Source organism: Lutra lutra, chromosome 4 (genome assembly GCF_902655055.1).
Source record: "Lutra lutra chromosome 4, mLutLut1.2, whole genome shotgun sequence".
Lineage (NCBI taxonomy): Eukaryota > Metazoa > Chordata > Mammalia > Carnivora > Mustelidae > Lutra > Lutra lutra.
The window spans coordinates 102280024-102297252 of NC_062281.1; the positions used below are offsets into that span (position 1 = coordinate 102280024).

General features: G+C 39.8%; 1 protein-coding gene and 1 pseudogene across 1 annotated transcript in view; one reads left to right on the plus strand and one right to left on the minus strand.

Annotated features, from left to right (window-relative positions):
- LOC125097345 (uncharacterized) overlaps window positions 1–17229 on the minus strand; it is a 44586-nt gene that overhangs the window by 13038 nt on the left and 14319 nt on the right. The window lies entirely within an intron of this gene.
- LOC125098824 (ribosome biogenesis protein NSA2 homolog) lies at window positions 8250–9088 on the plus strand (annotated as a pseudogene).

Sequence of the window (17229 nt, forward strand, 5' to 3'; positions counted from 1 at the left end):
AGGAGAGGTTTCTCCTCTCATCTGCCCTGAAAGGATTGCTGTTACCTCAAAATGATTTTATTCACAGTCTGTTCTAGCAAATATAGGACTTACCCTCCCAGTGCCTTGCTTGACAGGAGGGGAAAAAAAAAACATGTAAAGCAGAAATCAGAAAAGGCCATCCAGGAATTTTTCAAATGAATTTATCTTAGACTTCTCATTGCCTAAAGAAACTCAAACCCACAGAAGAGCATCTAAGTGGGCTTCCATGAACAAGAACTAGTTATGAGAAAAGTTACATGATCTTGACATTGACCCTGACGTTAACCTTGACGTTGACCCACAAAACAAGCCTTTCACTGCTGTAAGAGTTGGAGGAGTTAGATGTGATTTTGACGGATCTAATAGCATCATCTAAGTGGAATGAGATAAACAGAGATGTGTTTTGGACTTTTAAAAAAAATTGCATACCAATGATTTGATAACAGTGGTGTGATTACTCACACATCCCTATTACAAAAAGGAGAATGTAAGATAGTGGTTTCTTATGGTAAAATGGCAAAAAAAGATACTTAAGATCACTAGTTCCTAGGGAAATTCAAGGCAAAATGATATCACCTCATACTCATTAGGATGACTGCTATCCAAATGAAAGAAAGGGAAGAAGGAGGGAAGGGAGGGAGAACTAGAGGGAGGGTAGGAGAATGATTAACCAGTGTTGGGGACATTTTGAAGAAACTGGAGCCCTGTGCCATCTTGGTGGGAATGTGAAGTGATGCAGACATTATAGAAAACAGTATGATGGTTCCTCAAAAAACTGAAGCTAGAATCATCATATGATCTAGAAATTCCACTTCCAGGTGTATATCCAGAGAAATTAAAAGAGTTACTGGTACACTGTGTTGGTAACGGCCTTATTCACAATAAGCTAAAACATGGAAGCAACCCAAGTGTCCATCAAAGGATGAACAGATAAACAAAATGTGATCTGTTATGGATGAGGGCATCTTATTCAGCCGTAAAAAGGAAGGGAAGTCTGATACATGCTACATGATGGATGAACCTTGAGGGCATAATGCCAAGTGAAATAAGCCAATCTCGAAAGGATAAGCACTGTGGGACCCCACTTGTCTGAGGTACCAGGTGATCAAATTCACAGAGACAGAAAGAATGGTGGCTGCCTGGGCCTGGGGGAGCAGGGACTGGGAAGTTATTGTTTAATGGGTACAGATTTCAGTTTCGCAAGATAAAAAAGAGTTCTGGAAACGGATAGCGGTGATGTTTGCACAGCAGCGTGAATGTACTTACTACTACTGCAGGGAACACTTAGAAATGGTGAGGGAGGCGCATTTTATGCTATGCAGATTTTACCACAATTAAAACATTTTCAGTGGCATTAATATCATGAAATAGGCATACCCCTTCCTAGATGATTATCTCTAACATCTAATTATAGACGAAAAGAAGGTCACCTGTGCTACAGCAAAAGTCACTGGTTTTGGCAACAGTCCTCTAGCGTTTAACTGCGACTACTTAACAACCACAAGCAGCAGGTGAATTCTTCCATTCCGGAGGCACGTGGGTTTTGCTGGAGGCTCCCCTTAGCTGCGGTTCCGCTTTCCACAGTTTCAGTTTTTTTGCGGTCAGCTGCAATCAGGAAGCAGATGATTTTCCTGACGTCACTACACCTATGTCATTCCCCTACTCCATCTCGTCACGCAGGCATTTTTGTCATTGTGCTTTATCATGAGAAGAAGAAGGATTGTAGGTGTAAGTAAAATATTTTGAGAGCGAGAGACAGAGCCCCACTGATGTAACTGCTATTACAGTATAGTGTGAGAGTTGTTCTATTCTATTATTAGTTATGGTTGTTAATCTCTTACTGTGCCTAATTCATCAACTAAACTCTATCAGAGGTACATATGTATAAGAGAAAGTGTCGTGTTACATAGGGTTCTGTGCCACTGCTGTTCCAGGCACCCACTGGGGGTCTTGAGGTCTATGCCCCTCGGATAAGAGGGGACCACTGTAATGAGTTTATCTTGAAGGATGCCTCAAGAAGAGTTCTGCTGAAGAAAGTTAAAAGTTCTCTGAAGGTCCTACTGAGAATGGGCTAAGGGGCTGAAGTTAGACCTACTCTATTTTTTCCCCTCTTTGCTAAATTTACCATTGGCCATGCTCAATGGCACGGAGTCCTTGATCACTCAGTTGGCGGCTCATTTGGACCCCAGATTGCTTCTTTTTAGCATGGGGGTGTTGTGACCATCTCCACAGATGTTCCCTTGGCTCATCTTCTAACTAACTTAGAGCAACCTTCTCTTCAGACGCACATCTAGGAAGGTTACTCGCTTTCATGACAAGATGCCAATCTTGCCTCCATATGGTTTAATTGTCTAACTGGGCCAGAAAATGCTTCTCGGAGATGGCGACATTTAAGCTGAATCTTTAAGGAAAGAGCAGAAGTTTGTCAAGCAAACCAGGGAAAGGGGGCAGTGAAGTGCCCCAGTCAAAGGAAGAAATTGACATGAGACATTGAATTTTGAAAGTGCTTGGAACCTTTAAAGAGAGCAAGTGCTGGGGGTGGGGTTACCTGGATGGCTTAGTAGGTTAAGCAACTACCTTCGGCTGAGGTTATGATCCCAGGGTTCTGGGATCAAGCCCCACATCGGACCCCTTGCTCAGCGGGAGCCTGCTTCTCCCTCTCCCTCTGTCTACTCCTCCACCTGCTTGTACTCTCTCTCTGTCAAATAAATAAAATCTTAAAGAATTAAAAAATTTTTAAAAATTAAGAAATAAAAAGAGCAAGTGGGGGTTCCTAGATATCTGACTCTTGATTTCAGCTCAGGTCATGGTCTTAGGGCTATGGGATCAAGCCCCACATCAGGCTCCACTCTGGGTGTGGAGCCTGCCTGGGGTTCTCTTTCTGCCCCTTCCCCACTGTCCTAAAAAAAAAAAAAAAAAAAAAAAAAAAAAAAGAGCAAGTGATCTACTGTGGTTAAACCCCAAGAGTGGTATATTTAACCAGTTCAGGTTCAGCCTGTTTAGAAGTTCTTGAACCCACCATCCCTAAGAGCCTCACTCTGCTTCATTCCTTTGTTGTCTCTTATATCCCTCTCTTAGTCCCACAGAGAGAAAGAGAGAGGCAGAGATAGGGACACACACACACACACAGAGGAAAAGAAAGAGAGACTGAGAGGCTATGTATGCGGATCTGTAATGGCTAAATGTTACTAGAGAGAAATGGCATGGTCTTCATGTGATTTCTAAAGAAAGGGAGCCATGCTCCATCAGGATTGTCCATAGACATGGACAAGAGTGAATGTAGAGAGACTTCTGCTTTATTTAAGTTTTGGATGGCTCCCAAAGGTCACCTTGTCTACTGACTCCTTACTCAAGCATTAAGACACCCAGTGACTGGGTGTCTCAGGGGGCTTGGCTCAGGGAAGTTGGTAAGAACAGCTGTGGCATGACTTGTTCAATCCTGAAATGCTCCCCTTCCCAAAAATATCTCTCCCCAGCCTGCCAGCAAATATAACATTTTTTCATGTTCTGTCATTTATTTTGCACCATTACCAGTGGTATAAGTATAATTCTCTCCATTTCACTGCTGAGGTTTAGACCTAGAAAGGTAAGTGTTGTAAGCTAGTATATTACTTAAGGGTAGGATTAACTACCAATAACAAACATCTGAAAAACAGAAGCTTAAATGAGATAGAAGTCCAAAGGCAGGTAATTCGGGGCTGGCATGACCATTGCATCATCACCACAGACCAAGATTTTTTAGGCTCTCTGCTCCATCATCCCTGCTATGTAGCTCTCCTCTCTGTAGTGCAGGATGGCTGCTGGAGCTCCTGACATCACACCTATGCTCTAAGGAGCAGGAAGAAACAGCAACTATTCCAATATAGGAAACCTACAGAAACTCCACACATTTTCACCTACCTATCATTGGCTAAAAATTAGTCACGTGATCAGTCTTTTAGATAATAATGTGTCCATCCAAAAATCAGGTTTTGTTATTTCTAGATACAGGGAGAGTGGAAATCCAGAAGACAACTAGCAACCTCTGCCACCACTGGAAATAGACCAAACAGATACAGATCCGTTGAATTCCACATCCCATCTATTTGCCCTCACTCTACTACTCCGTACTTTGGGATGAAGGAATGGCCAAAGCCCAAAGGCGTGAGAATTCAGGGCAGTTCAGAACAGTGAGAAGTTCAGTGTAGCAGGCACATCAGGTTTGTGACTAGACGGTGTAATGACATTAGAAAGGTAGGAAGGCGTTATGAAGAAACTTGAATACCAAGAAACTTGGATACTCTATCCAGAGGCCAGTGGGAGTCATTGCAGGTTTTTGAGCAGGGGAGGAACCTCTGCTTCTCAACTCCTTGCTGAGGATCATGAGGCTATGCTAGAGGCTAGTGTTCATGGGGGCCTGTCTCTAATATTTGGCTCATCTCTAGTATCACACTAGATGTTTAACCCCTTGTGCCTCATTTTCCTCATCTTTACAAAAGTTAATGTAAGTAAAGTGCGGGAAACATTACCTGGCATAGGGTGTGCTCTGTAAAATTATCTTTTTTACTTATTTATTTATTTTTTAATGCTGCTTTTGAATTCCATGAAGCCCAAACAGCTGGTGAAACAGGAGGCGTTCCCTTGGGGATGTTAGGTTGGTGCTTCCTTGACAGACCCGTGTTCTGTATCTCATAAAAGCAGCAGCAAAAGGGTACTGTGGGGTTAGTATCATCATCACCTTTTTTTAGGCGAGGGAAGAGCCGCTGGGGAGGGTGGCTGAGCTGGGTTAGACTCAGAGCCAGGACTTCAGATGCCAGAGAACTTATGATTCCCCCTCACCAGCATGTGGCGCTGTTGGCCATTACCGCCTCTGGTAACTCTTTCGTTGACGTCTAGGATACTAAGTGCCTTTCTTTTCTCTCCGTATTTAACGAATTATTCTCCACAATCTTTACCGTCTCTTCTTCATCTACCTATCCTTCAGAGGCTGCCAAATCCCAGAAGCTTTTAAAGATGTATGTCTCAAATCCGTACTTGCCTCTTTTAAATTTTATTTCATTTCATTTTATTTTTTATTATGAAGACAATTTTAAATTTATTTAAACTTTTGTATTAAGATTTAATTTACGTAGATTAAAAGTTAATCTGTGTAGTGTACAGTTCTGTCTTTTTTATTTTAGATTTTTTAAAATCAAACACAAAATTTTAAAAGGCAAATAGGGCTAACCTGTTGGTAACTGGATAGAGCAGTCCCTTTCTCACATCAGCCTGCCCCAGTGCTGGTCCTGCCCCCAGGAGGCTGAACTGCTCCATAAGGCTGTGCAGGTTGTGCAAAACTCAGCTTTGGGGATACCATTTAAACACTCTGTGAGTTCTGAAATGCACAGCCACCATATATAGTAGCCTATGAAGTTGTAACCTGTCAGTTCTTTTAGCCTTTTCTTCTTATATTTACCTTTATGAATTTAAGTAAGTTTGTACTGCTTTTTCTTGATTCTCCAATATCAGTTATTATGTATTGATGTCCTCTATTAATAATTACTTAGCTCTTTCAAACTCCTCCACCCACTCTATATGACTTCTCCTCTTTTATCTTTTTATCTGTATAGTTATATCACAATTTCAATCAGTATTCAATATCTACCTTATTAGAACCACATAAAAGTGTTTATTGCTGCATCAAGTAGTGTACTATTATAATGGCTCTTCCTTGTTCAACATTGTTTTCTCAAGTGGTTAATAGTTGTCTTCTTTTTTTTTTTCCCCATTTCCTTGTTCAACTTTAGTTTTTCACATGGTTAATAGCTGCTTTCTTTTTTTTTTTTTCTTTCCCATTTTCTCAGCATTTTATGTATCAATGACTGGCTTAATGTCCCCATTTCCTCCAACAACTTCTTTAATTCAGTTTGCTACCATTCGTATCCCTCCACTTCTCTTCCCTGCACCCTCCTAAGAATATTGTCTCCTGGTGTCTTAAGTCTTCCTGTTCTATGTTTACTGTCCAGGTCAGCTACACACCTCTTATTCTGAGACCCCCCACCTTGACCAGTAACCTGGGATTCCCTTCACTTCTTTCCTTTCTTAGACCTCATGCGTCCTCTTTGTTTCATAGAGCATATTGTCTAGCAACTTCTTTAGACATGCTACAGCAGAGTTAGGTTTGTTGAGATTTTTCTAATTCTAAAATATCTTTATTCATGAACATCATGACAGTTCAACTGTATATTCCTAGAGTGAAAATAATTTTTCTTCATAGTACTGAATGTAGTTCTCCCCCTCTCTTTTAGCTTCCAGGGTAGCTAGCTGCTAATGACTAAATTTTTGTATGAAACCTGTTTTTTTGTCTGGAACATTTTTCCATTAATTCTTTATCCTTGGTGTACTGAAATTCCATGAGGATGTGTCTTGGTGCAACCTTTTTAAAAAATTTTAAAGAATTTATTTATTTATTTGACACAGAGAGAGAGAGAGAGACCATAAGTAGGCAGAGAGGCAGGCAGAGGGGGAGTGGGAAGCAGGCTCCCCACCGAGCAGAGATCCCAATGCAGGACTCGATCCCATGAACCTGGGATCATGATCTGAGCTGAAGGCAGAGGCTTAACCTACTGAGCCACCCAGGGACTCATAGTACAGCCTTTTAAAAGGTTTGTTTTGGGAGGAACACTTTTTAGACTTTTAATCTAGATTCCTTGGCACTTTGGTTTTCCAAAATCTCATCAAATTATTTCTTTGTTTTATCCATTTTCTTGGTTCCATATTTCTACAACCTCTATTGGTTTGCTGTCAGAGGTAAAATCTTCCAATTTCCTTATCTTTTCCATATTATTATTCATATCTTTGTGTTCTACTTTCAGTGGGAGTTCTCCAACTTAATCCTCCAATTCTTCTTTTGAATTTTTAATTTTAGTTATATTGCTAATTTGCAAGAGCTTTTTCTTATTCTCTTATTGTACCTTTTTTATAGCATCCTTGTTTCTCTGAGGATGCTAATTATTGCTTTCTTTAAAATTAGTTTCCTTCTCCTGGTTTTTTTTTTCTTTTCTTTCTGCTTTTTATGTTGTAGGCCTTTCTTAAAAATATAGACCATTTTCCTTCTGTTCTTTTTTTTTTAAAGACTTGTTTATTTATTTGAGAGAGAGTGTGCAGGGGGAGGGGCAGAAGAAGAGGAAGAATCTCAAGCAGACTCCACTCTGGGCACAGAGCCCGATGTGGGGCTCAATCTCATGACCCTGAAATCATGACCTGAGCTGAAATCAAGAGTCAGATGCTTAACAGACTAAGCCACTCACTCACTCCCCTTAGGTTCATTTTTAAGGCTAAAATGATTGGAAGACTGATTGGAAGTCTTCTGTGATTGGACGAGCTTGATGACTACTGGAGTTCAAGCTATGGACTGGATGTTTTTCCTTGGGGAGATATGTGTGTGTGTGTGTGTGTGTGTGTGTGTGTGTGTGTGTGTGTCCCTAACCCCTCTGGCAGGGGCCATTGAGATTCTCCAGAGAAGGTCAATCCACTCTCCTCTCATGAGGGTGTGGCAGCTGGTATTCTGGGATAGGGGAAGGTGACTGAGGGCCTCAGTATTCAATGTGCAACCTTTCATGTATTTCCTATCTTTTCAGTTGGCCACTTGCCCCAAGCCCTCTGCCAAGCTTGATGTCTCTGAACTCAGAGGCCTTCTGGTTCAATTGCTCTCAAGAATAAATCTCTTCTCTCCCACCAGAGTGAGAGAGGGGTAGTCATCTGGCTGGGCAGAGTTGGATCCTAGAGCTCTAACTGATCCTTTTACAGACGTTCAACATATTCCCCTATTCAATTATAACACACATCTACCTTCCTTGCACCTGGTACCTCTGGGATTTTCATCTCTCCTGGGTTCTTCAGAGTCAATAGGGTGGCTTCTGACTAATAAAGCCATCCACAGACACTTAAGTCTATTTGTTTTAAGCTTTCTCTGCTCTGTTAAATCAATTCCCAACATCCCACATAGTTTTTGTTTTATTTATATATTGTGGCTTGGGATTATGCATGTTTTCCTAGTTATACCAGTGATGGAATGCTTATTTTATTCTAGTCCTTCTTAGTGCTTCGGTGACTTTTTTTTTAAATAAAATAAACAGAAATGTCAATTTGAAACCAGAAGATCCTGCCCTTTCCTGTTGCAGGTTATGTGGCGTCAGCTCCTGGGTCTCTGACACCCGAAAATTGAGAGCTCCTTCACGGTCCAACAGCTGAACCTGGGGGCCATCCCCATGCCACAAAATGAATATATTCAGTTACACCATAAATGTTAGGGATATTATTTGGATTACCATGAGAAAAAGGTAAAGAAAGAAGGTCAGAGAAGCTCATGAATATTCAAGAAAGGCAAAAAAGATGATCAAAAAGCTAAGCTCTCCCATCAACATCACCATGCTGAGAAAACACAAATGAAAAAGATTATCAAGATACATGAAGAGAGAAACCCCAAACAAAAGAATGATGAAAAGATCCCACAAGGAGCAGTACCCGTGTATCTGCTGGGGAGAGAGGGACAGTCTGTGGTAAAGTGTTTTCCAATATGATCAACAAACATGAAAAGAGATAGTGGGAAATGGGAAGTACGTCTGCCAAGAGCTCATGCCCAGGGAGAAACACAGGTGTTCCAAGTTATTTGAACAGGAAAGAGAAAGAAGAAAGCGTGGAAGAGGATGGTTACTAATTGAGCTTTATTGGAATTGAAATTAAATTAAAACCACCTGATTAAATTAAAATTTAATTAAATTAAAACTTAATTAAAAATTTAAATTAAAAATTTTTAAAAACCACCTAATTACAAATGATTCATTAGGCCAATGGACTTACACTTCTAAAAGGCCCACAACAACTCCTGAACTGCAAGCCATCATTTCCCCGCCAATATTTCGTGTCAGGGAGAATCCCTCATTCCCACTATGTGCAGCTTTGGTGTTACTACTAAAGGTCCAGCCATTGAGGTGAATGTGAGTGAGTTGGGTGTCGTGACAGGAGGCAAGTTTACTTGGGGAAAGCATGCCAGGTCACCAGCCATCCTGAAATTGATGGATGCCTAAATGCAGTCTTACTTGTGTGAAACTGCTGTCAAAGCAGTAACTTCTTACGATTGTTGAAGACTGTACACCAATCAGGGACACTGCCATGACTGTCATGCTTCTGAATACTACCAAGTAGTTTTATGTGCATGTCAGCCATCATAGAGAGAGCTATTTATTCTACTGTTTAAAAAAAAACAATAAGAAAACAACAAAAAAAAAACATTAAAATAGACAAATTTTACAAAAAACGAAAAACCAGGAGATCCTCATCCGTCCTTGCCCCTTCTGCTTCCACTGCTTTATTCACATCCTCATAGATTCTCACCTGTGCCTTTTAAATATCCTCTAGTTGCTATCCTGGTCTCCAGTCTCCTTCCCCTCTAATTCATCCTTCACAGATACTCTCATCTGATTGCATCCCTCCCCAACTCAAAAACGTTCTATGGCTAGTCACAACAAACAGAACTGTGTCCTTCCCAGTTTGGTTTCAACCATCCTTTCCAGTCTTTCATCTACCCCTAGACTCATAAGCTCTGTGTTCCAACAAGCATTTTTTTAAAAGTTTACCATATGCCAGGTCCGTACTAGGCATTCGTGGATACAAAGATGAAAATACAGTTCATGCTTTCAGAGACCTCAGAGTCACAAACAGGTGAAGGCGTTTCCCATCCCTATATCTGTTTAAAATTCTGGCCAAAGTCAACGTTAAGCAACATGCTTCCTTTATCTTCATTTTGGAATTAATCTCTTCCACCCCCAGGGCCCCCTGAAGCATTTTCCCTATACTGTTATTAGAACACTGAACCCAGATTGCCTTAAATATGCCTATAGATATGTCTAACCCCCCTCACCTGATGTAGGACTCCTTCACAGTAGGGACAACAGAGATCTCCGTTACATCAGCAAAGTGTTTTGAATAAAGTAGGAACTCAATAAAAATGCATTGAAAACATCAAGTTTTCCTGGCACTGAATTCAAGGAAAAAAATGTCCAGTTGGCATTTGTATAAGGGACACTGAACCGCTTTATTTATTCTTTTGATATTCCGACATTTATTAACCTGCTGTGGACCAGGCCCTGTGCCATACACTGTGGGAACAGAGATGAAAAAGGCATAGTTGTGTCCTGAAGTGGTTCACAGTCCAGTGAGGAAAAAACAGTGCAAACAATGGCAGAAGCCTAAGACTGGGGCTATCACAGAGGCGGAGCAGGGCAGGAAGAACTGAGAGCCCTGCCTGGGAAGGGGGGCAGGCAGCAGAAAGGAGGTGATATCCAGCCAAGATGTGAAGGATGGAGAGCTGTTCCCTGGAAAGAAAAGGAATAAAGAGGAAATCCTAACAGATGTTATTTTCACTTTGGGCTATAGTGAAGGGTTGGAGGGGGCTCTGTTCAAACAGATTCATCCTTTGAATATTCGAATGCTTGCGAAGGACCTACTGTGGGCTACTCTCATGCTAGGCAGATATTTTTAATGTAAATTATCTAAAAAGTGGGTTAAAAAAGGAGCAGCACATTTTAGTTCAGGATTTTATAAAGAACTACAATAATGTCGTCCAGAGAAGTGTTCTGATGTTTTCTTAATTCTAAGAAAAAGCTTAGAAGAGTGCATGGACATAATGTATCCATTGCACAGTTTCCCTCAAATATCTGCTGTCCCCCGCAAGCGTTTGGCAGGAGCTGCATTGCCATCAATTCCTGGTTGAATTCTCTGATGAGGGTCGGAAATGCCATTATTCTGAGTTGTTGATTAAAGAGGGATTCACATGCTGTATGAACCAGATGTGCAGGAGGCGGGGCCGACAGCTTGTGCTGAATTAGGAGCCTGATTTGTATTCTTTCTCAGAGGCAGCGGCAGAAAACTTCTCACAGGGGCTGAGGGAGGAAGTGTGTGTGTCTAATACTGATTTTGTACCCAACATCATGCAAGACACGTTATCTTCTTAAATTTTCCCTCTAATCCTTTTGAGATAGATGGGTTATGGAGATGTCTAGCGACACAGGAAGTATTTGTTTTCTTTTATCTGGTATTACTGTAATTATTTATTTTACAATTTTAGCAGGGGACCTGTCAGCCAGTCTGGGTATAAGTAGACACGTCACGTTAGGACATACCTTTCCATCGATGGAATGGTTACTTAAGTCCTCTCTCTTGCTTGTATAAATGTGAGGACAAGTAGGCACTCCATGCCACAGGGAAGGTTATTTAACAGCCTCAGTTTTGGGACTGACTCTGTTTTTCCCCTCCTAATCTCTCTGAATCTGTGGCGCTTGTAGGTAGAAAGGGTCTGTGACCATCCAGGAAGCTAAGGGGTAGAGACCCTTCTTTTTGAGGTTCAACATTATTAGAACCTCTTTGAATGACTGCTCCGCTAGCTTAAATGTTAGCTTCACAACAGCAGGGTTCACCTCTGTGTCCACAGGACCTAGGTGGTGGCTAGCTCTAGTAGGTGCTCAATAAATACTGCTATCTCTCAATTCTTTATCCCATACCCTTGCTCCTAAGTTTTCCAGACTAATTTTTTTTAAAGATTTTATTTATTTAATTGACAGACAGAGATCACAAGTAGGCAGAGAGGCAGGCAGAGAGAGAGAGAGTGAGAGAGAGAGGAGGAAGCAGGCACCCTGCTGAGCAGAGAGCCCGACATGGGGCTCGATCCCAGGACCCTGGGATCATGACCCGAGCCGAAGGCAGAGGCTTTAACCTACTGAGCCACCCAGGCACCCCCTAGTTTTTTTTTTTAAAGAGAGGTAGAGGGAAGGGCAGAAGAAGAGAGAGAGAATCTTAAGTAGGTTCCATGCCCAGTGCAAAACTTGACACAGGGCTCCATCACATGACCTTGAGATCATGACCTGAGCCCAAATCAAGAGGGTTGCTTAACTGAATGAGTCACCGAGCCATCCCCAGACGAAACTTTTACTCTTCCTGTTTTATTAATCCTGTTCACTCATATTCCTGAAATCATTAACCAAAAATTTCAGCAGCTTCTACAATTTCTTTATACATTGACACTCTATTAAAAACAACAAAATTCATGTCTTCAAATCGAAGAGAATGTTTGTCTTGTTTGTTATAACCAGATTCTCTAACATTATGCCAAGCTATAAATAAATAAGTAAATAAATAAATAATATAAATAAATAAGCCAAAAAGAGATGGTGGGTAATAAAAGAGTATGTTAGGCAGTTCCTACTTCCAATTTTAGTAGTAATTTTTCTTCGCTGGAATCTATGATAAATTTGTTGTTTTGAGATGGCTATTTGTTTATTAAAAAGATTTAAACCTAAGTCTTCAAATGACTTTAGCTGAATTCCATTCAAAGTGTTTTAAAATGACTTTGTCATCATTATTTTGATGTTTTTAGAAGTCTTTATAAAACCACAAGATGACGGAATTAGAGAAATTTGATTTTAGCCTGTCAATAATCTGTTAGTTATGATTTGAGAGGAAGTCAATTCCTTTTCAATTCAATTCAGCAAACACGTAATGAAAACCAACTGTGTGCCAGGCCCAATGACATAAAAAAAAAAAAAATACAAAAATGTAAAACAAAGTCCCTGCCTCTAAGTTTATAGTGTAGTAGGGACAGAGAGACTAAGGCACTGGTTCCAGTACCAGGGATGGAACCAGATCTAAGGGCTGCTCTTCTACAGGCTGGAGGTAATGTCTATCCACTCTAACAGGAGAGAAGGCAGAGCACACATTTACAAATATATATTGTTTCTATCTTTTTAAAGTATAGTTTCTGTTCTGAACTGATGAGAATTTCGTTCCATCTCAACTTCTTTATTCACTTAATTCCTCTATTACTATTATGTGCAGGATCAGATTCAAAGCAATATATTTACATTTAGAATAAGCTTAAAGAAGAAATGCTGGCCTTCAGTCTTGCCTAGAATATCTATCTGAAGAATTGAGATGAATAATGAAGGGCAGACAATTAAACAGCCAATTACACGGTTTCCTTGATTAAAGATATAAATGAAATTTCTTCCAATTTATTCTATACACTATCATCAATATTTTTATATTGCTATAATAAAAGGTCTTCCCTGGGGGAAAAAGTGCTCTTAGGTCTATTTTCATCTTTTGGTCAGGGAGTTGTCTTTGGAAAAGAGACCAAGGAAGAGCAACCTTCATACCAGATATTCTAGAAATCACTACTATTCTGACAGGCACCTCTCCTATACTGTTGTGTCAATCAAGAGATGTCTGAAAAATATCAAATTCGGGAAGGTTTTCACATTTTTCCTGACACTGTTATTTTTTAAATATGTTCCAGGGCACTATGCTAACTAAGCACATTCCCTACATTATCCTAGTTCATCTCATAACAATGCTATAAATGTTTTACTGTCTTTCCTCATTTAAAATGAAAAAAAAAATGGAGTCACAAAGCCACCGGAGTGTGAGGCCCATGTGGGCAGATGTCATTTGTTTGTTTGTTTTATTCTTTACTTTGTCCCCAGTGCCTAGAACAGAGCTTAGAATTACACAGCTGTTCATATATACTTGTTAAATGAATGAAAGGATGGATGACTAAATGGTAAAGAATTTTCTCAAGGTCACATAGATAGTAAAGGGTTGACTCAGGACTTCAGGTCTGTTCTTTGATTGCAAATCCTCTGTTTCTACTTCCTATACCTTATTGCACCTACATGGCTTGAAACTGCCTTTTCAATCCAGACAGATGAAAGATCGGAGTATCCAGTATTTCCAGAGGCACCAATTGGCAGGCTGACCCAATTAGTCTGGCCAAGAAGCTAGATTTAGGGAGTGGAGGGAGCAGTCCCTGTTTTGAGGGGACCCAGAAGCAGGGATAGTGATGGCTAATTCACTCTTAGATTCCATCAAAGTTGGAGTCTTTGAAGATATGTTGTAAATGTTAAAGAATATCCTATATGTCATGGGCTTGGTCTGTATTTGAGACATAGTAAGCACTAAATACATAGTTGCAGGAACTAACTAAACTAACAAAGAACTAATAAATGTTGTAGAACATCCTAGGTGCTTCTACAATTTTGAAACCAAGTGATGGTTGAGCTTCAGATGGTAAAACCAATACCTGACATGGTTATCTGACTCACACAATAAACAATCATTTGAAAGACTGAATGTCTTTGCCTTCCTATTTTAATATAACAAGGATATTGGGAAATGTATTTTAAAAATTCTCTTCTAAGCACTTTACAAATCCAAGCTCACCCCTTGGAAAAACCTTTGAGATACAGAGATCATCATCACAGATGATTCCATAGATTTGATTTCAGTCTATCTGGAATTGGTTAATCTATGATTTGAGAGGTAATGGAAACAGAAATGTTAAGTTACTTGCCAAGATCCCACAGCTGGTTGGTGCAGAGGTAGGATGGAAACCCAGACAGTCTGGCTTCCAGCCTGGGCTCTTAACCAGTACGCTCCAGCCAAAATAGGAGTGTGCTCAGGCTTCATTCCTACACTGCCTGGGACCCAGAACTGGCTCTCTCTCTAGCTTTAGGGTAGAGACAACTAGACAACAGAGCATAGATTTGTAATGCTCCTAATAGAGCCAAGGTGGGCTCATGGGCTCACCTTAAGCCTTTTTGCACATCTGGAGTAACAATATCTGTACTACTTATTACTCAGAGTAGTTAAGAGCGGTATAGGACACCAATATATACAGAAGTCTATAGTAAATTTTATTTATTTTTATTTATTTATTTCAAATATAATCAACAGTGTATCATATCAGTTTCAAGTATGCAATATATAAAGATTCAGGAATGCTATATATTTCTCAGTCCTCATCAAGATAAGTGTTTTACCCAAACCCCACCCACCTCCCCTTTGGCAATCATCCATTTGTTCTCTGTCTTTTAAGAGGCGGTCTTTTTGTCTCTTTTTCTGTTTGTTTTGTTTCTTAAATTCCACATATAAATGAAATCATATGGTGTTTGTCTTTCTCTGACTTAATTATTTCACTTAGCACGATACCTTCTAGATCCATCCATGTTGTTGCAAATAGCAAGATTTCATTCTTTTTTATGACTAAGTAATATTCCTGTGTGTGTGTGTGTCTACTTTTATATATATATATATATATATATATATATATATATATATATATTAACTTTAAAGTGCCATGCACAAGTTGAAAACTCTTTTCCATTATCCTCCTCTAAAATTTTTCTCTTAGTGGTTTTAGATGACTCAGCCTGAGTATAAACTCTTTAAGGGCAGTGTCTGAATTCCTTTCTTTTTCGGTCTCTCTCAGGGGCAAGCACAGGGTTCTGCACTCCCAGGAAATCCCCATAAATGTTCATCAGCCATTCCTCATATGGCTCTTTTGGAAGAATACCTGGAGCCTCAGCAGGGTTTTTTTAGGTTTTTTTAATTATTATTATTTTTTATTATTAACATATAATGTATTATTTGTTTTGGGGATACAGGTCTGTGAATCATCAGTCTTACACAATTTACAGCACTCACCATAGCACATACCCTCCCTAGTGTCCATCACCCAGCCACCTCATCCCTTTCATGCCCCTCCACTCTAACAACCCTCAGTTTGTTTCCTGAGATTAAGAGTCTCTTACGGTTTGTCTCCCTCTCTGGTTTCATCTTGTTTCATTTTTTCTCTCTTCCCCTATGATCCTCTGCCTTGTTTTTCAGATTCCACATATGAGTGAGATCAGATGATAATTGTCTTTCTCTGATTGACTTATTTCACTTAGCATACATAATATCTTCTAGTTCCATCCAGGTCATTGCAAATGGCAAGATTTCAATTTTTGATGGCTGCATAGTATTCCATTATATATATATACATCTTCTTTATCTATTTATCCATCGATGGACATCTAGGTTCTTTCCATAGTTTGGCTATTATGGACATTGCTGCTATAAACATTTGGGTGCACGTGCCCCTTCGGATCACTACATTTGTATCTTTTGGGATGAATATCCACTAGTGCAACTGCTGGGTCATAGCGTAGCTCTATTTTCAACTTTTTGAGGATCCTCCATACCGTTTTCCAGAGTGGCTGCACCAGCTTGCATTCCCACCAACAGTGCAGGAGGATTCTTTTCTCCACATCCTCGCCAACATCTGTTGTTTCCTGGCTTGTTAATTTTAGCCATTCTGACTGGTGTGAGGTGGTATCTCACTGAGGTTTTGATTTGTATTTCCCTGATTCTGAGTGATGTTGAGCACTTTTTCATGTGTCTGTTGGCCATTTGTATGTCTTCTTTGCAGAAATGTATGTTCATGTCTTCTGCCCATTTCTTAATTGGATTCTTTGTTCTTTGGGTGTTAAGTTTGATAAGTTCTTAATAGATTTTGGATACTAGCCCTTTATCTGATAGGACATTTGCAAATATCTTCTCCCATTCTGTCATTTGTCTTTGGTTTTGTTGACTGTTTCCTTTGCTGTGCAAAAGCTTTTTATTTTGATAAAGTCCCAACAGTTCATTTTTGCCTTTGTTTCCCTTGCCTTTGGCAATGTGTCTAGGAAGAAGTTGCTGCGGCTGAGGTCGAAGAGGTTGCTGTCTGTGTTCTCAAGGATTTTGATGGATTCCTGTCTCACATTGATGTCTTTCATCCATTTTGAGTCTATCTTTCTGTGTGGTGTAAGGAGGAACCTCAGGAGTTTTGATTAATGTCCCTCCCACCTTTCTGATTTGATTATATTTACATGAAACCCCAAGGTTATACTCTCTAATAAGGTGAGAAAGAATTAGTTGCTGTCTATCAGCTTCCTAGAAGCATGTTCATGCTACAGGTTCTGGATATTATCTTAGTTCCTTGTTGAGGCCTTTAGAGTTTATGTCTTTGGGAGATAAATGCCTAATTAAAACAAACAAATCAATATAAAAACCAACCAGTCCCTTCACTAAAGTGCGGTCAACTTTTGCACATAGCATCTTTCTTTTCCTTATTGAAATGGTCACAAAGTCTATTTAGGATCATAGGCAAACATATCTTATTACAAGCACTCCTCCATCATCCTGCTGACATCTTCCAATTCCTTGAAAAACACATAAGTAGCTCCCAATATCAAAGCCTCAAAATAAATGAAACAAAAGTTGAGAGAAGTAAAGGAAGAAATAGATAAATCCACAATCCTAGTTGGATATTTTTTTTTATTAAATTTTTTTATTTTTTTTTCAGCATAACAGTATTCATTATTTTTGCACCACACC